The 27,264-nt window shown below is 42.9% G+C and overlaps 1 protein-coding gene and 1 long non-coding RNA gene across 2 annotated transcripts in view; one reads left to right on the top strand and one right to left on the bottom strand.

Annotated features, from left to right (window-relative positions):
• The window catches only part of GRM4 (glutamate metabotropic receptor 4), a 970,099-nt gene that overhangs the window by 94,499 nt on the left and 848,336 nt on the right, over positions 1-27,264 (bottom strand). The window lies entirely within an intron of this gene.
• The window catches only part of LOC138300025 (uncharacterized), a 169,297-nt gene continuing 148,917 nt past the window's right edge, over positions 6,885-27,264 (top strand). Inside the window, exon 1 of the long non-coding RNA XR_011204868.1 lies at positions 6,885-6,966. This is a non-coding gene — a long non-coding RNA (uncharacterized lncRNA). The remainder of the gene's footprint in view (positions 6,967-27,264) is intronic.

Below are 27,264 nucleotides of genomic sequence, written 5' to 3'. Positions count from 1 at the left end.
GGAAATGTTTCTTACATTTATTTCTTACAAGTTCAAGTTTCCGCAATGAAAATCCCAGCCTCCTCTCCTGAACCAACCGTCTCTCTCAACCCTTCTCCTTCGCGCCCCCACGTTCTCGAACCTCCTGAGGTTCTATTTCTATACACATTACAACAATGAGTCAATCAAATCCCTTAAACAAGCATTTGCAATGCAAAGGGTCTCACATTTTCTCAAGTTAGAGCTATTAGCATTGAATACTCCTAGCCGGACTATTCTTGCCACATAAATTGAAAATGAAAAGTAAAACAGTTTCACATAAGCGAGCTGATTGAAAGCGCTAGGGCATAAGCGTGAAGGAGGCACATAAAAGGGAAAGAAGTTTGCTCGCAGTCAAATGTATTGGCAAAACTGCAATTAGCCATGTAACAGGGTTGATGTCCAAGGCGATAACCAAACCACCCCAAGGAGGGACAAATGTAAAGCATTTACCAATGATAACGATGGATTTTTGAAGGGCAAGCCCATGAATGAGCGACAGTGATGGGTGTGAGGTGGGTGTGGTTAAAAAACCAAATAGATAACAACACTTCAGAAAAGCAGCGCTTGTGCGCTGCTACGTTCAACCTAAAAATGAAGGCATTGTCATAGATGCATGTGATGTCTTCTGTCGGAGCAGCCTGTGTGCCCCAGGCATGATAGCACACATCTCTGTGATAGCCAACAGCTGGAGTTAAGGTTACACTTGGAATTCGCTGTCTGCAACATAGCCAGAATTCTCGGAATTGAGACATTTATCTCCCCCTTCATGGTGGCCTTTGCGGATCCATGCAGCAAAGCATGTTACTGTAAAATCAATGTGGTGCTGCCTACCGCAGAAAGAGTTCAGTGTACCGCTCAACAAACCATAGAGCTCACTGCAAAAACCAGTTTTCAAGTTCAGTAGACTGCAGCCCCCCCCCCACCCCTGCAGATTTCAATGTTTTTTATGAATGGGGAAAGGGGGCAGCACTCTGTGATGTACGATGACAAATAAGGAATGTTACTTCTAGAGCCGCAAGTCCAGCGGAATACCAGGCAAAGTTTACTAGGCCTTCTGTTCCGGGATTATTGTACGCTGCTCATGAGCTTGGTGCTTGTGCAAACGCCCTAGAATCTTCCACTCTGACACCACTTTGTGAATTATATAAAATCATACAAGTAACCAGTAGCAGCTCCTGGGCTGGGGAAGGGGTAGGGTGGGGTGGAGTGGCCGGGGTGGGGGAGGGGTCGCTAAAATTTAATTTAATTAAATTAAAAAAAGAAACATGCTTACCTGTTCCGCACGGTCCCGCGCCGCGCTCCTCTTCCTTGCTGGCTGGATGCAGGCTCAGGCTTCCAGCCTGCCCTGCAGCCAATCCTGACGCTGCCCAAAGCAGCATCAGGATTGGCTGGGAGAGCCCTGGCTGGGCGCTCCCAGTCAGACTGGGAGCCTGTGCAGGCCCTCTCCAGCCGAGCAACTGTGTTTCTCAGCTGGAGAGAGCCTTGTGCGCATGTGTGTTTGACTGTCCCGAGACGGCCGGCCAAACACACATGCGCTCTGAGGGGGAGTGCTGAGCACTCCCCCCAGTGCACGTCATCCCCCACTGCTGGCAGGGGGCAACGCCCAAATAGAGGAGCCGCCACAGCAAGTCACACTGATAGTGGAAAGTGGGCACCTCAAAATAATCTCCACTTCCTGGTGGTGTGTTTCAGCTATTGCAATACGTTGCATTTCCTTGGGAGAGCGATTGCTTCTGTTAAGGTGCACTGAGAAGTGTAATTAAATGCACTGGAAATAGTTCAATTTCAGTTTCATGGGTGACTTCGCCTTGAGAGGAAGGCAGCCCTCTGCTCTGCCATCCGATTGGAAATGCAATTCACCGATGCTGTATGTGCGGGAAGCCACCGACTCCTTCAGATCACTGCCAAATGCAGCGGGGCTGTTAATTGGTGCCTACCTCGGAACTCCACGAAAGGCTGCTTTCTGCTTGAAGAGCAGAAACGTGTTTCAAGTTCAAACGCAGTCTTTAAACTCTGTGCATGCAGGACAGAAATCCGCTAGTGGCTGGGTGCGGTGATATGTGGGTGATTACCACTTCACAGCAGCACCAGGCCCGTTCATAACGAGACTGGAGCGCAGCAGATCGGAGATCAGCTCAGACGCCTTCCTTACAAAGAAGAGTTTATTTGAAATTGATGCAGAGGTACCATAGACTGGATATGTATCAACAGCAGGCGGTAGAGTCTTCACAATGCACTCTCGGGCCAATTCACAACTTTTTTTCTTCCAGGCATTAATCGGACATACAGCAATTTTAATTTAGACATGTGTTATATATGGGCAGGGCCACTGGAATTAAATAAATCAATTAAATAAGTCAACCCAATTTACGTAGAAGGGTTGACAATATTATGCCAGAACAAGAGGCAAATTATATGAAAATATTAGTTCATTATTTTGCCATTTCAACACACATTGCAACTTTGTGGGCAATGTTTACCAGTTTACCTCGTTGATGCAGCAAAAAGGTACGCATAAGCCATTAGTAAGGCTTTTCAAAGGGTCTGCCACTGCGCTGAACCTCTTTTTGGAGCATTTGATCAATTTGGACTAGAAACCTTTTTGTGGGTGAAATTAGCAAGATATGCAGCATATGGTAGATTATGTGGAAAATAGGGCAAATCAATAAATTTGCAAAAAATGCTACAGAATTGCATACATCGAGTGACTTCGGGTATTGTAGATTCACAATGATACACTTCTGGTTTGTGACTGTGTGTTCAGTGGTGTAACAAGGGTGCCATGGGCTCTAATACAAAGAGCAAAATGGGCACATGGACTCTGGTTTGAAAGTAAAAGGCAGGCTTAAACCCTTTGGAGCTACTGCAGATGATCCATTAATGATATTGCCTGCCGAACATGTGCAATATGCACTACCTCTGTGTTTATTACACACTTGCAATCTCCAAGTAAGTGACACAGGAGATACCATGTGAGTGGAGTGACTACACATTCACAGAAATAAAGGAATGCACGTCACATGTATTTTCATATTTAAGTTAGACACCAATGGATCTTTAAGCAGTGCACACATTGGTATAACACCTACATTTCAACTCCAAAATATCATCTGACCATAATATTATGGTAAAAATATTGTGATTACAACAATACGGTGGAAAAAACTTTCAAAGGTTAGTATATCATTATTATTTTATTTTTACAATAATACATATTGTTTATAATATTTATTATCATGTTGTTTTATTATTTTGTGTTAGTTTTAATTTTTTTATTCATCTTATCATTACATTTCTTTTTTTTTATTATATATTGTTGTGCAATGTTTTTGGATTGTTGGGCTTATTGGGGAACTGTGTGCAAAGTGTTCTTTTGAAATTATGTGTTAATTAATGTTAATTAATTGATATTTTAAATATTTAATTCCATTCATTGCTTTTTATATGTATACATGTTTAATTTATTAGTTAAGTAATATATTTCAATTTCAAGCTGTGGGATTCACTGGGGAATTGAGTATATACTCCATCAAAATTGACTAATATATTATATTTCTGACTGAAAATTGTTTATTTAATGTTTAGTCCATAGTCCATTATATAAATATATGTTTAATTAAAAACATTATTATAATTTTGTTAAGGGCTGTGAGGCATGTGGAGGAATGGGTGCATATATATATGTGTGTGTGTGTGTGTATATTCACACACACACACACATAAATATATACATATATATGTATATATATAGATATATATATACACACACACATATATACACACACACATATAAACTTAATTAAAATATTTTAAAAATTAGAAGTAAAATATGTTACAGTTCAAATTTGTAAATAATTTTGGTTTTCATTTAGTGTGGTGTGTTTTCGGGAGGGGGTTTGATGGATTTTAGTTACTTTCAGGATGTTTTACAAATTTTGCATTTACTTGAATTTTTTATAGTTCTGAAATACGTTTTAATTGGTTCTTAAATTATTGCTGGGTACAGTGAAACAGGGAATATGGTCCTCCCAATGTAGACAGTTTTCCACAGTAAATGTGACCCCCTCGCCAATGTATACATTTTCCCCAGTCTTTGTCAGATTGGGTATCGAATGGTAAGTTGCCCCCACCACCACCACATAATCTGTGCACTTTCCCAAATGGTTGTTTGGAGCTACAGTTGCAAATCTGCCTCTTTGCAATGTATGCACTTTCCCCAATATTTGTTAGATTTGAGTTAGGATAGTAATATACATAAAGCCCAATGTTTCTTAGACTTGAATGAGAACGGTAAATCTACCCATCAGTGTATAGACATTCTTCAGTATTTCTCACACTGGAGTAACATTAGTAAATCTGCTTATTGTAAATTGTCTTAAAACCCAATAAAATAAATAAATTGTCTAATACATGAAAAATTGTGTGTGTGGAAAGTAAGGGGCTTACTTACGGACAAAGAATATAGGTATATCTAAATACCAACCCTAAATCCCCCTGTATATACATTCTCCCTAAAATACATAAAACCGGGTATTTTCCACTGGGGAGACCAATAATACCAGGAATTGGCTCACCAACTGAGAACCTATCAGAATTTATTGATGTGTTTTTACAACCATATGTTCAGAATTTACCATCTTACATTAGAGATACTAAAGACTTGCTTTCCAAGGTTAATTATTATGATTGGATCAGTGGACATATATTGGTCACCTTGGATGTAGTCTCCTTGTATACCAGTATTCCAAGAGACAAAGGCATCAAGGCTATACAATACTTTTTAGAATCAAGAGATGTCACTCTACTTGAACATACTAATATGTTGGTAGATTTACTTGAAACAGTATTGGATAATAATGTATTTACACACAATGGTGCTTGGTACCGTCAAACACGAGGCGTTGCCATGGGGGCAAAATTCTCTCCATCTTTTGCCAACCTATACATGGGCTATTTTGAAAAACAGCATCTTTGGCACGATTGCCCACCGGAACTCACTGAACACGTCTTATATTGGGAGATTGGTACATAGATGATGTCTTAATGTTCTGGTCAGGTGATGTTAGGTCCCTTGATTTGTTTACTCAATATCTAAATCGCAATTCTTTTAATATTCAATTCACTAGTACCCATAGTGAGAAAGAGATTGATTTTTTGGATATAACTCCTTATGTTATGGGCAACAAGATCTGTTCTAAAATATACAGGAAACCAACTGCATGTAATTCCATTTTACACGCTTCACGTTTCCATCACAGATCACAGATTAATGCAATACCATATGGGGAAGCGATTAGGATCAGGCGCAATTGCAGTCAAGATGAGGTCTTTTTACGTGAATTAAATCTTATGGAACAACGACTTTTAGGGGTATCCCAAGAAATTGCTTAAAAATACTAAAGCGAGAATTAGTCGAGTGAATAGGCTTAATTTACTCTCGAATACCAATCGTACGACTTTGGGTACGGACAACAATCAAAAGAAAAAGCATATAGGAAAAGAAAAAATGAAATTATCTTTGATTTTCCCATACAGTGCAATATGTCTTGAGATTTATAAGATATGCCGGAAAAACTGGCCATTACTTTTATTCGACAATACTTTGAGTAAGGGAATTAATAGTAGACCGTGTATTGTACATAGTAGGGGACGCATCCTCAGGAACCAGATATGTCATAGTTATCTACCACCCTCTCCAGTGAAGAAGATATGGCTGCCTAATTTACCCAATGGTTTTTATAAGTGTGGGCGATGTAGCATTTGTTATTATGTGAAGGATAAAATCTCTACTTTTAGTTACCATACTAACAGAACGTATAAGATCACTAAATTTATGAATTGTAACACTAAATTAATTGTATATTGCCTAATTTGCGTTTGTAATTGTGTATATGTGGGTAGCACAATTAGGACATTTAAGGAGAGGATCCAGGAACATATTAGGGCCATACGACATAATGACACCAACTATCCCTTTGCACAACACAATAATTTGGCACATGGGCAGAGAGAGGTTTTGGACATATCCGTGCATGGCATTGACACCATAGGCACTTGCCCCAGAGGTGGGGATAAAAATCTGATGTTAAGACAGTTGGAGAGTAAATGGATAATTAGGTTGAGAGCTGTTGAGGCAGGGTTGAACACAGAGAAAGACCTACATGTATTTCTGGAATAAAATGCTGTGTATGCTTTTGATGTTTTACTAATTTGGTTTTCTCAAAACTGTATTCGTCAGATTAATTTCGCATACATTGTAATATGTATTATTACTTGTATATGTTGTTACTTGTTTTTCTGTCGAGTACTAACTGTATGGTTGTATTTCAGTCATGTAGTATGATTTTATTGTACATGCCCCCTTGTGTTTGGGTAGGGGTGGCATATATGATTCTAGCCTAGCATTATCCATACTGTATGATTCATTGACCTTAGAAAACCTGGCAATTTCCACCATGTTGTGGTTATTATTATTGTCTTACAACCATGTTATTATGACTTTGGCGTTTATTGCTGGAATACACATATAGGTCTCTCCACTTCACTGTCCTTTCTGGGTATTGACTCTTTGTCTTGCTAAGAGTTTATATACTGTGGGTCATGCTCTATTAATAACAACTGAGGGTATGTTTCACCTTCACACCTCAGTGGTTAGTGTAGTTCGTCCTGCTATTTTTATTGCAAGGTTAACCATGGTTTAATTACTGTCCCTTTAAATGGATGGCAGACAGGCTGGTTCGTGCTTTCTACTTTTATTTGCTTTCACTCTAGAACATTTTATGTGGTCGAAGATGGCGACCGGAGGTTATAGGTAATCCAACTCCTGTTTTGTTTACGTAGTCCTTCTTCTATTTTGATTACTATGAGGTCCTTTAAAATGGCTGACACGGGAGAATGGTAGCTTCGCGTTTCTCGCATAGACGGGTGCTGAACAGGATGATGACGGTAAGCTTAGCACACCTTGGGTTTGGGAGGCATGATCATTATAACTGTGTGCCCTTTTATGCCTTTACTTGGCATTACGCGCCGGCACCTTTGGGTTTGTCGGATATTATTATTAGGGGTGCTCTTTGATTCCTAGACCTATTATTACGCGCCGGCAGTGGCTATAAAATTATTTGACTTTTCGCTACGCGCAAAACTTTGTATTTCTGCCACTGTTTAGGGTGGGGGTCGGGTTCCATCGTAATTGAGACTGCTAGGTTGTTTAGTTTCATTTTTACGCTTCCCTTCGGGAGTTTATTTCATGGGTATCTTTTGGAGGGTGATAGCACATTTTTCTCTGTTTTATTAGATACTTTTAATAGCCCTTCTTGTGTACAGAGGTTAGGGCACCTACGTTACTGCGGAGTTCGCTATATTTTAGTTAACTTTCTTCTTGCTTGTATCTAACATTACTGGCTGGCTCATTTCTTCATTTAGGGAACTCGGTTGTTCGACTCATTTGTTCATTTGGTGTCTCTGATTTGGCAAACTTTTGCTTGTCCACCATTAGTGTCATGTTTACTATTGCCTCTTTTTCAAGGCTTATCAGGGTCGTTACATTATTACGTTTTTGATGCTTTGAATTTGATGCATTGCTATATGATAAGACATTTGGCGTACATTTGAATCCATCTTTATATCGTTCTGAAGACGCGCTTTTGTGGTATTTCAGGTAGGTTTAGTAGTGTTTGCTCGGTTTGTGATTGCTCACTTAGTTGTGTGTTCATACCTTTAACTCACTTGCTTGTTTTAATTTTAACATGATGTGCCACCATGTCTATGTGTTGTACATACTACTTTGGGCTGTAAGGTTGCTGTATATGCACTGTATGTTATTCGTTTCCCTCACAGGGTTTCGATAAGCACTTTATTATTTTCTCTCTTGTCACGTTCACATGAAGGAGACCCCTTTGTGTTTTGGTTTTCTTTTTAAGTTCAAGTTTATACCTGCATGGTCCTACATGATGGTAATTGGTACTTATGTTAGACAACAGTTTTTGCCAATATGATATGCAAGTCTGCTTTATATGTATTTGTTCAACAACCTTGAAGAAGTCTTTTTGACGAAACACGTGTCGGCTGTATTTTCATTTGAAAGATGTCTTGTGCACATGCAACACTTGTCTACACCGGAGATGTACAATTTAACCAATGAATTAAAAATATTTCTCCTGATGGAGTTTTACTGCGTTGAGATATGATTCTTGTCAACTACACAAAGGACTGACGTATGGACTTCTCAGTGGTGTGCCGTGCTACTTGATGTTATAAGATTGGGTTGTTTCTCAACCTGGATTTTGCACCTTAAGTGGCTGGGTGTGGTATTGCTTGGCACCCACGTGATTTAGCATTATAACTATAGCAACTTAGCTGTTATTTCAAGGAAGTGCGAAACTTTTTTGCACAGCCACTGTCATTTGTTTGTCATTAGTAAATCTGCACTCAATGTGCATTCTTCCCTGATATTTGCTAGAATGAGTTAAAATAATAAACCAGACTCCCCCATGTCTCCTAACACACTGTATGTATTTTCCCCAGAGATTGGATTTGGAATACTAAATCGAAATAGCAGAATGTATGCACTTTCTCCAATGTTTCTTGGATTGGAGTTAGGATAGTAAACCTAAACCCTCCACAACCATGTATGCACATTCTCTAATGTTTGTTAGATTGGAATTGGAAAAGTAATTTTCCTTGCCCACCCCCACAAACATACACTTCTCATAGTGTTTGTTAGACTGGAGTTCGAGTAGTAAATCTCAATCCTTCATTATATGCACTTTCTACAAGTGTTGTGCTGAGCTTACATTGTAAATCTGAACACCCATTTCCCATAGTGTGGGCCACTTCCCCAGTGTTCGTTAGATCAAAGTTAGAATAATCCTCCCTCACTACAAAAAAAGTATAAATCAGGGCCTATGTTCCCTACTTATGAAACTTCCTATAGCTTTATAGGCCAGGGTGAGGCCCCAAGACTGATTTATTCTTATTGGAGTATTACATAACCCACAAATCAAGTCTTGAACTTGATGCATGCTAGTAGGTGGCTCTATAAACAATGCAACAAGCAGTGTATTTGATGCATACTCGTATATGTTTTGTGTGATAGAATAGAAGCCAGTTCTTAGTTTAAGCTGATGATTGCCCATGGAGCCCACCAGTACTTATTTTTGGGGAATACCACTTATCAGATCATTGATGTAGCAAATGAGATTAAAAAACACAAGTCGGAAAGACAGAGAAAGATGGCAAAACTATCACACTGAGAGAAAGTAGGTGCATGCAAGAGTGAGATAAATGGGTAGGGAGTGTTTGATAGTAGATTAAAGAGGCATGAGGTGGTTTAAGACTCCCAGCTTAGGTATTCAGCACACCAATGTTTAATTTCACCAGACACAGGCTTCTGAGCTTGACCTTAGGCACCAGCACTCTTTCTTTAAAAAATTAAGCATTGGTAGAAGCCTTGATCATGATGCATGCTGGTATAACTTTGGTATGCTAGAGTACAGTCCTTAAACTCAATACATTTTAGTAAGGGGCTCGCTATGTCAAGCAAGGAGCCTTAAATTTAGAGCATGCTAGTATGGACCTTATAGGGTAAGCTGCAAACTTTAAACATAATGCATGTTGGTAGTGACTCTCTACACAAAGCAGATAGCCTGAAACTGTTTTCATGCTGATAGCAGCTTTGTAGGCCAGACAGCAAGCTCCATAGATAAGGAAATAATCTGTGAACTCGGGAAGGAGGAGGATATGCATGCAGAAAGCAAGTCTTGCGCTCAGTGTATGGGCAGGCTATCACTTAGCTAATCTGTGTGGTAGTGACACCTACATTTGGGGCCAGGGGCAGCGTTGTTATCATGAATAGGTGAGTCAATGAACCCTTAGAATAACATTTGAAACAGCATTTCAAAATGCAGTCAATAAAGGGCTGACAAAAAAAGAAATTCAAAATCAGTAATTTAGAGAAAACCATGAATGCTTGTTAAAATACTAAAGTGCAATACAATACACAAAAATATCACTCAGTCAATTCAATAGATCAATCCTCAGGCATAGAAGTCATTTGCCATGAATGCTCATAGAATTTCAAAAAGCTGCAACAATAAGCAGAATCTGGACATGAACCAAGTTCAGAATATGCAGCAAATCAACAGACAATTGAGCAGCGAACCCAAAAATATCAAATTCACCCCTAAATTGAGGGTCTTGTATAGCAATTTCTAGCGTAGAAAGCATTAAAGGATGCACAGTCAGCATCAAAAGAGCAAATGTCGCTTTTTATAAAAAAATAACATTTCAACATTGTAAAACATCATATTATACCACCATGTTACCACTACCCCCAAATATAAATATATTTAACTCGTTCTGACCTAATGTCATCAGAGGTGTAGGAACACGTGGTACAATAACAATGCAAAGACTCATAGCTGAACAGTCTACAGTGAGTGACCGGTGAGAGCCTTGAAAGTAACAAAAAGCTTCCTGTGAATTTTGGTGATAGCATATCATCACTAAACAAACAGTGTACATTCTGCTATGTGTGATATCAAGAGAGAAATATAGGCACACAATGAACATCATGAAGCAGAAGCCATATTCTTCAGGAATGGAATTGAGGCCTATATACACCACAATATTTTAATTTCAATTGCAATAGATTCAGGTCAAGAGGTTCAAATGATCCAAACTAGAAAATGACTCCCACCGCTACATTCTAGGATGGGCTGTACAGATCAACCAGAACGCCTTTAACTTCATGATTGTTGATAGGAACTATCGCCATGGAGTGACCTTTGAACTCCATGCCTATTAGTAGATACAGCCAGGGAAGTTCAGATGGAATAGGCTAGAGATGCTAAATCTTCCTTATGTCCACGATCAAACAGTAAAGGGGGACATTGCTTCAACAGGGCATAGGAACAATGCGTAAGCTCTGCCAAAAGCATTGTGTGTTTTTATGGAGGAGGAACTGACCCTAAGTGATAAGCAACAGCAACATATGAATGTATATACGCATTTACAACTGAAGTTCAACTGTAACTACTTGAAACCCTTTGGAAATGTTTGTCTCAAAAATCAACAGTGGATCAACAGCTGATTGATGTTATCAAATTCATCAGGTGAGGAGAGGGCCTTCTGAGTCAGGTACAGACAATAACTGAAGGGGTAAAATGGAAATTAAAGGTAAATTGGAATCCTGTCTTCCCACTATTCCTGTGCCTCAAAATACAACCTAAAAGACTGATTTCAGGAGAGGATGATGCTCTTGGATACCACCTAGTATCGACCAGCCCTGTTGCGTTGAGAGGTTAACCTATGCATTGCTCGACAGCAGATTGGCTCGTTGTAACTGTCCTTGAGTGAGTGGGCGCAATTCTCTAGTACAATTTGTTAAATGAACGATCTACAGTGGATACTCCGTAAGATTCCTGGCCTCAGAAATTATTTTAAGATAAAAAAAGAAAGGCCTTATGAAGAGATGTATACATCAAATGAGGTATTATAAATGGAATGTGACTTTGAAAGCAACATCTAGCCCGAACTAGAGCTGCAGATTCCACCCGTGGTGTAATAGTTGTTTGGTGCAAAGTTGAGTAGGCCACACGACCTCCATGTCCTACAGGACTGAGAACACTGAGTGATTTCTATTTACCTGGCACAGTGGGCATCTCTACTTCAGGTGCAGCACTCACATTTCCCACTGGCTTCTACTGGGAACCAAAGCAATAGAATCCAAAGGGTCAGTGACATGACCGCTGTTAGGCGGCTGTCAGGCTTGCTTCTGCATTCTATGCCTTCTGTATAGGGGTGAGGAAATGTTTCATTAGGAGAGTAAAGTCTCATGTAGATCCTAATGATTGCCCTTCCCGTAGTTTGAGAAGCTTCAAACGTTCCTGAAGTCTATGCAATTGCACAATTCTTTCACAGCAAACTGCAATATTTCCTTGTGACAACCGGCATGAAAATGGATGAACTCTTTTCTCAAAGTTTAAATTTAAAGCATTTCCTTGTCAGTTTCAAATAAATGGATTTTGGTGAAATTTTATCTCTTGAAACTAGTATCTTAAGGATTTTGGGGGCCACAGGCAAGAACTATTTTTGGGACCCTTGCTTGGAACAACTTTGAATTTTAATACCCATGTTTTGATAATTCTAGCTCGGTGCTGTCCAACAATATTGAATTATATGTTAAATGTTAATATACAAAAACACACAGAAATTAATTAGAAAGCAAGTCCATTTTCCTAGGGGGCCCCTAGGGAGGGTGGAGGGTCCGGGCAATTGCCCACTTTGCTCCATGCCTTGTGTCTGCTTGAAATAGTCCCAAAGGTCCTCACGGTAAGATCAAACGCACATGCAGGACTAGTAATGCTAGTGTTTGAGCAAACGAAAGGAAGTCTGTGAGGAAAACTCCAGTCCATTTCGCACACACCTCCTAGATTTGCAACCAATGCTTTTCACTTGTGGAGCGAGCTGTAAATGGCACTGTTGCCTTTGTACTCTGTTTCAATGGATTGCATTGTAGAGTTCAGCTTTTGGGCTCCTCCAGCTGAATAGAGGGGGTGGTAATTAAAAATAAATTGTGTTCCTCTGATTTTGGAGCTGAACTGTATGCACGTTGCGAGTACAGGCACAGAAGGTTCTATGGCGCTCATGGTGCCACTGCTGTTATTATTCACATTATCGATCATGCCTGCAACATTTTGTTTTCCAAGGTCTAATAGCGGTTAGACAAATAATTTTGTTTAGAGAGAGCTGCTTTGCTTTTGTAGTGTAATTTTGCTAAGTGTTTTAGGCATCTTGCATCTGCATAATTAGGCGGTAATGGTTTTGATATCAGAGCTAGTTCTACTGTTTATTTAGTTTGCTTGAATAAGCAACTAATTGCTTGTATGCTCATAATATGGCGCTAATTTGCATTTTTATGGAATTTGTCTTACAAGAAGCAATATTTTAAAGCTGCTTCAATTGTTTTTTTTTTAATTTTATTTCCACGTGTGAAAATTACTCTCACATATGCTCACATAATTGATTGAAGCAGTACAGACTGGCCCATTACATTTTGCCCAACTTTAACGTTGCCATATTTGTATTTTTACATTTCCAGTCTTATTTTATTCGCACATCTGCAATATTTCTGATCTCACTTTTATACCATCGTCTCATTTTCAATCTGGCTCTTTAGTGTTTTTGACATCCATCATTTTTATTATTCTTTCTTGTGCATTGGTTAGGTTTCAAAGCAAGCATGTGATCTTCCAGTGGAGTTCTTCTCTCGTGTTATGAGTGGTAATAAGGTACTTAGCATAGGTAACTGACAAAGCTCACGCCATTGTATTACAGTTGTTATTGTACCACAACTCAATGGCACCCATTTTGAACTAGAAAGGTGAAATGCACCGTCCCTCAAACAAGGACTGCATCACGAGAGTTGAAATTTACATGCAGGCACAGTTAGTCATTAGCACACTAAGCCACAGTCGCTCCTTCAGGTAAAACAGATGAATATGAGGCGTGCAAGCACATGCAGAAATCTACATTATGACTGAGCCCACTGAGATATCTGCGTGCCATCAGAGAAAAGACCTGAACCTGGGACGTACTGCAAGTTACATACAGAGCTCTGCATAAGGTGCTCAGTGCACGGACCTATTTTAAGACTCACTATGTAAAATAACTAAAACCTTTATTTGTCATTAACTTTTTAAACTGTGAAGATATCAGAATAACCTATCACCACTGACACTGAAATTATGTTGCAATTGAAGACTAAATTGTGCAACATGGTTGACTAAATTATGTGACAAAAAAAACAAATTGTGCAGCATATTTTCTGGACAAAGTTTTGTCGCATTTGTACAAATTTAACATGTAAATACACCTGAACGTGATGGAATCAGGTAGTGTCAAAGAAAGACAGTAAAGCAGGGGAGCCCCACCCTACAAAATACATGGAGGGGGCCTCACTCTTGAGGACCCCCCCAAACCAGTCAGGACCTCCTAGGCGAGGAACCTGCCACCCGCAAAAAGTGCCGGGCAGTGCACGGTGCGTGACTGTGTGCGGGGGCCCCCTGGAGCTTGGGCACCCTTGCATGACATGGTGTGCGAGGGGCTATCATTATGCCACTGCAATAAAGACCTTCACTGACTACCAACAGGTTTTTTTTAATAAAAAACTGAAAGCAAGTGGGTAACCAATTTCATATTGTTTCATATCGAGCAGAATCAGACCAGTGTTGCAGGATCTTGAAAGCCTTTTAAAGCCCAAAGCTGTTGAACTACCAGCCCAAACTAAGCCCCAAATGAACAGGTCCTAGTCCAAAAATTTGCCCAAAATATTAACACTGAAATAATGTAATCATAGGCTGAAGCAAGCATTTTGAAGCATACATCGAATTTCCAATTTAAGTAAATATGTGGAACTCCCAACACCCTAACCCTTTCTTAGACACTGCCCCACATTCTTTGTATGTACTTTCCTACATATCTTAGGGCCATATGTACGAACACATCTGGCCCTTAGTCTCTTCAGCAAACATGGTGCCTCAAAGGCAGAAGAGAATTAGAGATGGTATAAAGTAATGTGCCTAATAGGGAATCTTGTGTGGAATAACATAATTTACCAGCAACAAGCATCTTATTTTACACCCAGAATGCCCAAAGGCATGAATGCCTGCTTTACTTAGGAAGATGTCTACATTTAAAAACGACTCCATTAATCGCTGCTCTTGAAACAAAACTTTCCATAATTTCTAAATCCATCCATTCCATCCATGATAATCTCTCAAATGTACTTTAAACAGTGACATTTACCTTCATTGGATTGCATGCCATACAATGCAATTGAATCTTTTGTGCAGCACTTTTCCTCAGCATTCATTTCAAGACGCTCTCATGTGTGAATGGCCTCACTAGCACATGACAGCGCCTTAATTTACTTAAATACAGCATGTGTGCTGTTTAACGGAGATCAGCAAACTATCAGAGGGATCCAAGCTAAGGGTGGGCACTGGCAAGAAGATCCTGTACACCAACAGAGCACTGCAAACAATAACCACATAAATGATGCCAAAAACATGTTAATATATAAGATGTTCTAAATTCAAAAACGTGTATGCATTTACCACGCAAATGGACCATGGAAGGCAGGAGCTGTGTGCTGACCATGCAAGGCAGTTGGTATGGGCACTGGAAGCACAACACAACATGGAGGGCCTACACACGGACGGACAATGGAGAGAAGGTGGAAGGAGCAGCAAGCTAACCACACAGGATAGGTGGGAGGGAGCAGTAGCTGCACAAAGGACCATGCATTGCACGTGGGAGGGCTAGTAGCAGGACAACGGCCATGTTGGGCAAGATGGAGGGGGCAGGGCCATGCACAAAGGACCATGGAGGACAGAAAATCCTAGAAATTAACTAAAAATATACACAAAGGTAAATGTGATGTTATACTTAGGAATATTAAGAATTTCTAACTTTATGTTAAAAAAACTTTACAAATGCACTGAAGAAATACAAAGTTCAGAGGGATGTTATAGTTAGGTGACACTTTCACATAAAACATGCCTTTTGAAACTAACAAAGCCACTGGAATTCACCCTAAAGTAACAATTATTTGCGCCCTCGCCATGGACTTCTTTCGACCTTGCATATTAAATTACTGATGACATTTGTTGACTACATTTACAACATCCCTAATCACATCTGAAATGCTATCATACTCCTACATATGACCTAAGCATCACCCCAGATATTTGCCACAAATCTCTTCACCATATTCCTCTAAATATGAACTAAACCCTCTACTGCTTACCGTCACAGGTCTCTCCTTCCCTGTAGTGTATAAAGCTTTCTTGCAAACTTCCCAAATGCTTCCATAGCCCTGCTGGTGGGGGGTGCACTCTTGTTGCTACATATAATTCTGTAATTGCACAAGTGGGATAGGTTGTGCAATATAAACAACCAAGATAAAGTTAGCTGATTGTGCTACCATCCTTCCAGACCATGATGTCCTCACCGTACACACATTGTGGCAGCCAAATAAATACTCTTTAAAATATGAGCTGAGCTGTGAAGTGCTAGCTTTTAAGGGACACCTAAATAAAAAATGGTTAAGGTGTGGGGTGGTCTCTAATATCTAATTTTTTGGAAGCAGCATTGTCTCTTAAACATTTTTTGTGCATTTTGCAGCAGTCAATTTTATGTTGCATATAATGACTTAGATAATGACTTAGATATTCATAGTGCATTCTATCTCTGGGTGGCGCCTGGCCTGCAGTACTAAAAATACAGAAGTCAGTATTCTCCAAATTCTCTACTGCACCACCAAGATTTAATGCTGTGTGTCTCTAGTTACACCTAGACCTCTGCAGCACATTAACTAATAGGAAGTTTTTAATTTACTATAGTGCATTTACTACCGAGTAATGTAACGTTTTTTATTTATTTATTATTTAAGCTGTGCAATATTTTATATATAACTACCTGAGGATGAAAGACCAAAATTACTTACAGAACATTTTGTTGTTTTAACCACTCGATCCCGCTCCCGTTGCATGCAGCTTCACTGTTCCCAATTTCCCATTCTTCATAGAAGTTCAACTTTAGTAGTCAGTGTGTGCAAACCCCAGCTGCCACCATGCCAGGCATCTCATGATCATCTCTGGGGGCAGCCAGTGGCCACTAAGGCCAGTGCATGGCCTGAAGTGGCTGTGCCGCCACTATCTTTCTTACACACTATAGGTTACCTAAACTAGTGGTTGAAGTGCTAATGCGAATGCACGTCGACTGCTGGTTTAATTAACCTACAATGTGTAAGTCAGACAGTGGTTGGTGGATTGCACGCACAGTGTACTTTGAAGTTCGAACAGAACTTCTTATTTTGAAGTATGCGCATTGCTCAAGCACACCGCACACCACAGAGTAGCACTTACCTACATGTTGTGCTGACAGTGGGGTGTGTGTGCATTTTTAGTAGAAGCAGAGAGTGAGCTGAGGTTTGTTGGATGCAGGGCGTGGCTCAGACGAGGACTGCTGACCGACTGCCCACATACCACCAAGGGGAGGGGAGTCGGTGGTGAGATGAGACTGCTACTGACATTAAAGTTACAGCCCGGGTGCGATCGGACTCGAACTCCGTTGCCAAACTTGGTGCTGTGTCACTGACAATGCAGCTGCCCCGATGCCCCCACAACTGAAGGGCCTGGTCCCTAGCCAGCGGCCACCCTGACTCTAGGACACACGCTGTGCAAGAGAGACCCTCCTCTAAACATGCTGCTGCGGTGCATCATCACAGCTTTTAAGAGAGCCACGTAGGCAAAGCCAATAATTTTCAGCAGGGTCACCAATTGGTAGCACTTTCCTGCATTACTAGATTGACAGCTCTGTGGCCCCATAATAGGTGAAAACTCACCGCACCTTAGCTAGGATGTGTTAGCGCATGGGCAGCAGGCGTGCTTGCAGTTCACACAAGCACTGCAGCAGCACTGTACAATCAGAATGCTTCACTGTATCCAATTTGTGGCCAATCATGCTCCGTAACCAGAAGCAGCAGCCACTGCATCATGTGACACAATTAGTTGATACACAATCATCACCACGGCTACTGACTGTAACTCGCTGCCTGTGCTGGCTGCCATTGCAAATGATGAGAGAGTGTCAACCTCCACTGGAGTGCTGAAGACACAGCTAAGGCCGGCCCGCCGTGGTTTATAATTTGCGCACAATGGGCTAAATAACGCTGAAAAATGAGGCACCTGCAATTGGGGTTATTTCTCACACAAATGGGAAAAATATCGCCCATTTGTGGGGTAAACAGCCCAATCTGGCAAAACTGAATCAGACCCTAATCTATATTTAGTTAAGATTTTAACAACCTTTCAGACAGGTAGGCGTGGCCCAGACTAAACATGTACAAGCAGTTCTAGTGATGTAGGACTTGAGCATATAGTCGGAGGGTGGAATTGTACAAGAAAGAGGGCAAAACCACAAAGCTGGTAGAGGTAATATTCTGTACTGCACCGACAGGGGGCCTCTATTCATGTCAAAGGAGACAAGCACACATGCTCACAGGCAGTAGGAGCAGTGACCACAGCCAGTCATTCACAGTTCCTTCACAAGACATAGATCTCAGTGGGCAACACACATGCTAAATAGTGCTCACATTCTGCTTCACCTGCAATGGGTCCACCTCTGAGTCTGCCGGTGCATCCTTCACTAGGATGAGTCAAGAAAGCCTGATAGGATCCCCAGATATCTTTCTGATGCCTGCAAACTGGTAACAGTTCACTGTAAGTGTCTGACCATGTGCTGCAGTATTCCACAGCTACATGCCAGTCCTTTAGGGTCAGGAGCAGGCCTCTGACCCGGCACAGCACATGTAAACACTTCACCAACGGAAGACCGATGGACACTAGGCACCTGAAAGCTGCACAGATATCTCTGTCATATCCCAGCAGTGCCATTAAGGGGGCTGATGCCAGGAGTTCGCCAGTTATCATCCTAATTTCTCCAAACACAGTTTCCGCAAACCTCTGTAATCCTGGGCAATACCAAGCCACATAAGCGAACTCCACACCCTCCATGCCACATCGAAGACAACAAGAGTCAGCACATAGGCCATACTGGAAAAGATGAGCTGGTGTGTAGTACACTCCATCAGGTACTTGAAATGTAGTAGCTAGAGGCTGCTTTTCAGGAACACAGATTTTACAATGGAGCAGCAATAGTTCCATTGTTTGTCTTTGATGATAATGCCCAGATCTCTCTGCCAATTCAGCCTTACCTTTGTGATACCGTGCTTCCTGGGTGTACGCATAAAGTGTTGCAATAATGCTGCATGGAGTAGCCAGTTTGATCAGATGTGTCAGTGCCAGCAGTTCGGAGGGTTAAAATAAGTAATTCCACAAAAGGGCTCACATCTTATGGCATGCTCGAAAGTAATGGAAATGACCCATGACAGTAGACACGTCACTCTGCTCGCAAACATGTTCCCAGCTACACATCACACCATCACGGAATAGGTCGCCCATAGTCATCAATCCCAGGTCAATGAGTGCTCTCATTGCCCCCTTCTCCTGCCCATTGGGTAACCATGTAAACCATTCAAGGGGTGCTCAGGGCAACTAAAGCCATGATCCGTTCTGCCGCTGAAGGAGCTGCTGCCGGGACAACACTGTTGTAAGCAGCAGGTCAGAAACACTGTAGTGTTGTACCGGCTTCACAAATATTATCTGGGGAAGTGACAGTGGAGAGGCAGCATCATGCTCTAGCCACAAATGTGGTAGATCCCTTGGGCCGTGTAGCCAATAGTAGGCAGACATACCTTGCATGGCCCTATAATATCTCTCCAAATCTGGAGCATTCAGCCCTCCCATGTCATAAGGCAAAGTTAGCATGTCCCAGCTCACCCGTGGCTGCTTCCCAGCCCATGCCAGAAAGACCAGAAAGTTCTGTAAAATATCAAACACCTCTTGGGTCAGGAAGATAGGGGTATTTGCAAAAAGAAAAAGAAACCAGGGTAACACTACCATTTTCATGATTGCTATACTGCCAGTTAGTGATAGCGGAAGTCATATCCAGTGGTCTATGGCATCTGAGAGCTTATGCACCGCTTTACCATAATTGTCAAACAGTACTACAGACGGATCTGTGTGGATATGTATCCCCTCGTAATGGGCAGATTCATTCATCCATGGTAATATGTGTTCAAGCTGTACTGGAGTGGTGTCAACATGAGCGGAAAGATCATGGACTTATCCCAGTTAATACGCAGACAGGAACCACTCCAAACCGCACGATCTCCCAGAGAACTGGGGACAAGTTATTTTCAGGATTGGGCATGTACAGCAATGTGCCATCTGTGTGCACAGAGATTACCAGGTTATAATGCGGGATTGGAGTCCTCTGTGGACATGGAATTAAAGGGAGTGGGCTTGACAATGGTTCAGCTACAAGGGCACACAACAATGGCGATAATGGCCAGCCCTGTCTTGTGCCCTTTGTGATATCTATGGGATCTGTGACCATGTCATTAATCTGGACATGTGCCGTCGGTCTCATGTAAAATACCTGAACCAGCTGCAAAAAGACATCCCTACCCCGATACACTCCAACACCGCCAGCATAAACCGCCACTTTACAGAGTCAAACACTTTTTCTGCATCTAAAAAGACAGCCATGAAGGACAACTCTCCATCAACTCTGGAGATCACACTAAAAAGTGTCCAGTGGTTGTATGACAGGGATCGGACAGGAATGAAAGTGGTCGGTTCTGGGTCCTCCACCTCCTGGAGTAATGGTGCCAGCTGATTGGCTAGGATTTTCAAAACATTTTTGTGTCTATGTTCAGTAGTGACAGCGGTCTATAGAATGAGCAACAATCTGCTGATTTACCCAGCTCCAACAGTGATCAGTAGAGCCTCACACTTTGTGGGTGGCATACAGTTGTCCTTCACCATCTCTTCAAATAAGGTGATCAGGTGGGGGGTGAGCTTGTCCTGATAGGCCTCCACTGGGCACTGCAGGGCCATGAGGTGTTTCCTATAGGACACAAAAAGCCACTTCATACTTATATGTCTGAGATAGTATGCCGCTGCCTGATCATCATTAGAGAGCCACAACATGTAAAAAATCTCTATAATAACATCACAACGGTTCCAATACATGCCCAGTCATACACAAGGTGACCCCCCATTCATCTCACAACTCCAGGATCATGGCATCCTCTTGCCGACGCTGTAGGAGCAATGCCAGAGTGGCTCCCGGAAACTATCCCTCACTGTACACCCTTTGCAATTGCATATTTCGCTAAGTGGCTAACTGCGCTTTGTTCTACCTCGTTTAATTCTTCCATCTTAACCCTTCTGTCACACAGGAGGCCCTGCCCCTCTGTCTCCCTATGCCGCCTTTCCAAGTCGGCAATCTACACCTCTAAACGTGACAGCCGACCGCGCAGTGGCCAAAGCACTCCAGCATGCTTGGAAATGGTGACCCCTCAGATATAAACCTTAATGGCTTCCCAGACCGTTGCAAAGCATTCTACAGAACCAATGTTATTGTGGAAAAACTCATCTATGGTCTGCGCTAGCTTGTCTCGAAACACTGCATCCATGAGATGGCGGGAACCTTCATGTAAAAGCAGAGGGCTGCAAGCCATGCAGTTCCAACTCCAGTAAAACCAGCAAGTGATTTGAGCACTGACACAGCAAGCAAAAATCAAGGTGTGTGTGGATGTCATGTACCGTGGAATAGTGGGTATAGCCCACGCCCATTGGGAACTTATAATGCCATACATCCAGTAGACCACACTGGTCGGTGATTCAACTGTGATCCTACTCGGGGCGCAGCACACAGTTGAAAACGCCTCCCCACATCTGAGGCAAGTCCCCTACTGAGCCAGTTGAGCACGCAGATTATAGTAACACTGAGGATCATCATAATTTGGACCATACACCCCCATCAGCAGCACCGCCAGATCATCCTTATAACAATGCACCTCCACATATCTGACATACGGATCCACACATACTTCCTGGATCCTAATAGCGGAGCCCCTTCAAGCCCACACCATGTGAAGTAAAGCCGGTCGCACAACAAATGTGCGTGTATGTGACAGTGAGTTTTCAGACCACTCTTGGGCGCTAAGTGCATCTCTTGTAGTGTAGCAAAATCAACGGCATGCCACTGTACATATGCCACACCACTTTCCATACCTTCTGACAATCATTCAGATCCCTGACATTCCAAGTGAAAAACTTCAGGAGCGATGGTCTTCTAATGTCCTTTTCGTCATCCAAAGGTCCATCATCCATCTTCATGCAACACCTGTCATCAAGACAAGCCACCTGACTAACCACTCACAGTCTAAAACCAATGCCTACGCACATTAAACAGTTTCACAAATCAACCCCACCCACACTGTGTACCCCATCAACAGACACAGCAAAACTTTACCCTCCCCCATCTCGTCCAAAACCAAACCAACAGAACCCTGAACAAAACCAGGTGGTGCACACATGGCGACGGATGTTAGCCAGCCAGTCATGTTGAAGGAGGCCATACCACAAACACAATGTGTGTTTCAAAACTGGATAATTGCCATACTGGACTGTGGGTGCTAACCACATACACCGCCCACACACAACCACATACAGTATTCCAGACTTAATTCAGAAATGAGACCATACCACAGCAGCGACAGAAAGCAGCCCAAAGGATCAGCATTCAATCACCCCTATGGCATTTCTGCACCAGTTCACAGAGGCCCTGCTTCCAATACAGCAGGTCACTACATTGTCTAGTATTTATAGTTAACTGCACCCGCTATCAAGGGAGTACAGTGAATTGCTTTTGCCGCAAGGCCAAAAACTCTCTCAACCAAGGCAAGGAGCTTATTGTTCAATAAATGTTAGTCTTGCTCCTCCACGTTCTGAGATACCGCAGTATCCCCATCCTCTGATTTGGGAGAGTGTTTCTTGTGCTCACACCATCCCACACTACTTAAGGAACTGCTGTAGTTGCTTGTGGTTGTTGAAGATTGTTGCATTCCCGTCAACCATTATCTGCAGAAGTGCGGGATAGAGCATACTATACTCCATCTGCAGCTCCTGCAGTTTGTGCTTGGATGGGATGAACTGTCTCTGGACCTCCTGGACCTGTTGCACACAGTTCAGGTAGATCTACAGTTGAGCACCCTCATAGCGCAGTGCTTTGAGTTGACAAGATTTATAGAGTGCAGCGTCTCAGTCCCTGTAGTTCAGGATCCTTGCGATGATAGGACTGGCACAAGGGAATGGTGGGCATGTTCCACAACAAAAATGTCTGAAAACGTTTCACACCCCAACTAATCAGAGTGGAGTTGCTCTACGAATTGCTCCATGTCGCCTACATTAGTGTATTCCACCAATCCCACAATTCTGATGTTGTTACACCGCAATCTGGCTTCAAGGTCCTCTGCACTGGCCTGCAGCTTAAGGAGCATCTTGTTGAGCTTTTTTTGAGCTGTGGAGGCTTTGACCTGTCCATCCCCCAAATCTGAGCAACATCTCTCCACCATGGCCAGCTGTTCCATGTGTTTGTCAAGTCACTCCAACATGCGACCCATGCGGAATGTCAGAGCATAAAGTTTGCCATCTATTTTAGTTAAACTGTGCTGCATTGCAGTCAGGATCTATTTCAGTTCACTACTCATCTTCAGGTCAGTATTCTCCTGCCCAGGCCCTGATGCTGTTGCTCCATCCTCACAAGTTTTAGGGGTCTTCCAGATTCAAACGGCAGTTTTGATTACAACTTGTCCACCTTGCCCATGATGTCAGTTCCTCTCAACCAGCCCCTTGCACAGGGCCCTCAGCTACTCCATGTCTCTCAGGTGGATGCACTTCACGCCAACATGACACCCCTGGCCATCATCGTCAGATCATATGCACTCAACATCATCTCCTATGCCGATGAGACACAGCTCATCCTCTCACTGTACGAAGATCCCTCCACCACAAAAGCTAACTTCCACAGATGTGTGATGAATGTAGCGAACTGTATGCAGGACAACTGTCTCAAACTCAACACCGAAAAAACTGATCCTCACCTTTGGGAACAACACTTCACAATGGACTGACACATTGTGGCCTGTAGAGCTTGGCACCCCCCTCCCCACCAAGAGACCATGCCCTCTATCTCCGCATCACCCAGGATAGCAAGCTATCCATGAAGAAACAAGTTGATGTAGTCTTATCCACCTGCTTCTAGATCCTTTGCATGTGCCACAAAACTTCAGGTGGCTCCCGGCAAACACCAGAAGGACCGTCACACAGGCCCTCATCACCAGCAGACTGGGCTACGGAAACATGCTCTATGTAGGAATCACAGCACACTTCCTGGAGAGACTCCAGACAATACAGAACTCAGCAGCAAGACTCATACTTGACCTCCACAGAAGGATCTGCATCGAACCCCATATCAAGAACCTACACTTGGCCCCGATTCAGAAGAAATTATAGTTCAAGGTACCAATTCATACCTACAAGGCTCAGCACAACGAAGGACCAGCATGCTTCAACAAAATCCTGACCTTCCACTAACCGACCAGACACCTCTGATCAGCTTCCCTCTCCCTCACAGACACACCATGCATCTGTCGAGCCAATAGAGGAGGAGGGTGTTTCTCGCACCTGCCAGCCAAGGCTTGGAACAACCTGCACCTCAGGACCGCACCGTCAGTCCAACAACTGAGAAGAAAGCTAAAGACCTGGAACTTCGAATGATCATACTTCCATTCAGCAGCGTACAGCTCCAGCACCTTGAACCCTCACGGGTGATTTGCCACATCCATAAATGTTTGATTGATTGATTGATGGCAGCAAGGGAAAGGGTCTTCTCCTCTACACAGCAGCCCCTGCAGCAAAGGAAGGCAGCCGACCGTCAGCACAGGTCTGGTTGAGCCCAACACTGTGGACTGCCAGTGCCCAGGTTGCTCTCCACCTAGTGGAACCGCATCCTCACTAGCAGCAGTGAAGTTCAAAGTGAAGACTCAGTTGATTAATACTGGACCTGAACCTGCCAAAATGCCGCTTTGGGCCCCGTGCACTAGCTATGTCCCTGTGAGCAGACTCGGGCCAGCGAGTATCTTACAGCCTCAGGGTTATGGGCAAAGCAGCCACAGTGGGCAGCCTGTGTGCATGAATGCCTCGCTCCTTGTCAGGTAGTCATTCCAGGGTGGGGATCTTCCTGACTCCCGCACCACATCCACAGCTCAGTTCCTCAGCAGCACTGCAAAGCAGGAGGGATCCCAAAGCTTCGGGGGGCTGCTGAGCACATCGAGGCAGCAGCATATAGTTGTGGGAACCTCGCTATACCCGCAGGGTCCTAGGAGGCAGTGTAGACATTCCTCCCAGGTTAGCAGCCTCTGTGATGTCTGGTAGGCTGCCACTGCCTCGTGTCCCTGGGGTCTGCCATATCATGGAGTGCTCCATGCAGCTCTAGCCCCCTACACCCACAGCAGTCCACACTCACATCCCTCACCTTTTTGGGGAAAAACCACATGCTCAAAGTGCCATGAGTATCAGGCCCGGACCAAGCTCTCCCAGGGCGCCGGTCTTAGTTGTTGATGGTGGGCCGCGCAAACAGCTCAGAGTCTCAGCGCCACAGTCCTCTGCAATGGTCTTCCAGGGCCGGTTACGGCTTTCAGTTGCAGGATTTTCAGTCATGGCCCTGACTCCTGCACCAGGAGGCTAGGTTTGGGGTAGTTGTGGGGCCCCTCAACTGCGCAAAGCACCAGAATGTTGCTGGATAGATGTACGGCTGAAGGGTGCTCGCCTAAAGGGCAGCCATCTTCGAGCCTGGCAAGCTCCGCCCCCCGTGGCTTAGTGAGTTGCCACCCCTACTGACAAACTTGTCATCTCAGTATTCTATACTTCCTGGATTCATACCACAACCTGGGTGGGCTGCAGCTTGTAGTGACTGTTACACATCAAGTGGTATCATTTGTTAATACTTGGTGCATTATTAAAGATGACCTGTTTGTTAGTATCCCATTGCTACAATTATACATTGGACTCTACCATGGGCATCAATTCACAAAAATCCAAGGGGTAGCATAAGTTGCATCATGCATCCTTTGACTCCTCGTAGTATCCCCTGGCCCTGAAAGAAATTACTTTGTGTGCATATGTGCTCCTTGTGAAAGATCAGAATGCCATCACTCACAGTGTAGTTAGCCAGTGAGCTAATGTAGACTGCTCCATGCTGTAGTGGGTGGAAGACAAATGTGTATGACAGAACAACAGACTAATGACTATGTAAATGTGTATTTATTCACTGAAAAGTACAAATGTTAAGGAGACGTTACAGTTGGTGAAAATGTCAGCTAAACATACCATGTTAAACAAACAAAACCACTGAAATTCATCAGTTATAATTATCTCAAGTAACTTTAACTCCTGTAGTGAAGTAACAATAAATTGTGCCATCACCATTCACAGTATTGTCATTAATTTTAGATATTGCAGTGATATTATCAATGAGGTCATTGAACATGGCATGAGTGTTGTAATATGTGTGATAATTAGCAGTTCAAGGTGGGAGCCCAGGTTTAGGTCATAAGTAATAGTTACTTGGCATAAATATAATAGGTGAGTTTCAGTGGTTTAGTTAATTTAAAATGGTATGCTTTAACTGACAGTTACAATTTCGGCCATGCACAGCATGGGGGTGGGCTCTGCATCCAAGCCACTGTGGGCACCCAACCCATTACCGCCCATGGCCGAAACGGTGTTGGCTCAGGCCGCTGGCCAGGCCTTGCACCTAACCCCTGTGGGTACCCACCACCATGCTGCACACAGCTGACTATATCATGTAACAATATGAAGAGTGTAATTTATAATAAGGCACTGTTAGAAATTAGGTTTCTGGTTGGCTAGGGTATGCACCTCAGCAAGGCAGAACTTATCCACTCTAGTCAGGGCAAGGGAGTTACACGATCAAGATAACCCCTGCTCACCCCCTTGGTAGCTTGGCACGCACAGTCAGGCCTATCCCAGAGGCAATGTGTAAAGCATTTGCACAACACACACAACACACGTGACACAATATCCCCACCACAAAGGAAACACAACACCAGATTATATGAAAATATACTGTATTGTACACAATGCAATTATTAGACCAAACATCACTTATCAGTACTATCCTGCTACCTTAGCAGTTGTCAGAACGTTACACATTAGTTACTCTGCAAACTAGCAGTAGTCACACATAACACACAGGTTACTCAGTATTCTGCAACATAAGCAGTAGTCAGGAAACACGTTATTACACTAAAGCACTTGTCACACGAATCTCATAAAACATCCATAGTAGGATCATTAGAAAACATAGGGCGAGTCATAGAAGTACAAATCAGCAAATCATGTCCATAAAAGGAACATTTGCACATGTATATAAAAAAACACCATCAAACAGGTAGGCAATATATGAATCAAAAAAAGTCTCTAGCAAGAACATATGTTCTACATATTGGTCCTTAGTAAGTACCTGTAAAATGAAGGCACCTCTAGGGCCCAAAGAACGAAAAAAGATTAAAAATGCCCCCCCCCGGCGCTCCTCTGCGCATAACGGGTGCCTCCCTTATCTTTAGACCAGAGGAGGGCGGTACGCACCTCCTCTCTTTCCTGGATAGGCCCCTCTGGGGACCCATGATCACTAGGGGCCCCCCTGGCCTCAACCGGCCCTCAGAAGGGGGGGCCAACGTCCTTG

This window comes from Pleurodeles waltl, chromosome 6 (genome assembly GCF_031143425.1).
Source record: "Pleurodeles waltl isolate 20211129_DDA chromosome 6, aPleWal1.hap1.20221129, whole genome shotgun sequence".
Lineage (NCBI taxonomy): Eukaryota > Metazoa > Chordata > Amphibia > Caudata > Salamandridae > Pleurodeles > Pleurodeles waltl.
The sequence above is the reverse complement of the archived record's forward strand: the minus strand, read 5'-3'. Positions and strand labels throughout refer to the sequence as shown.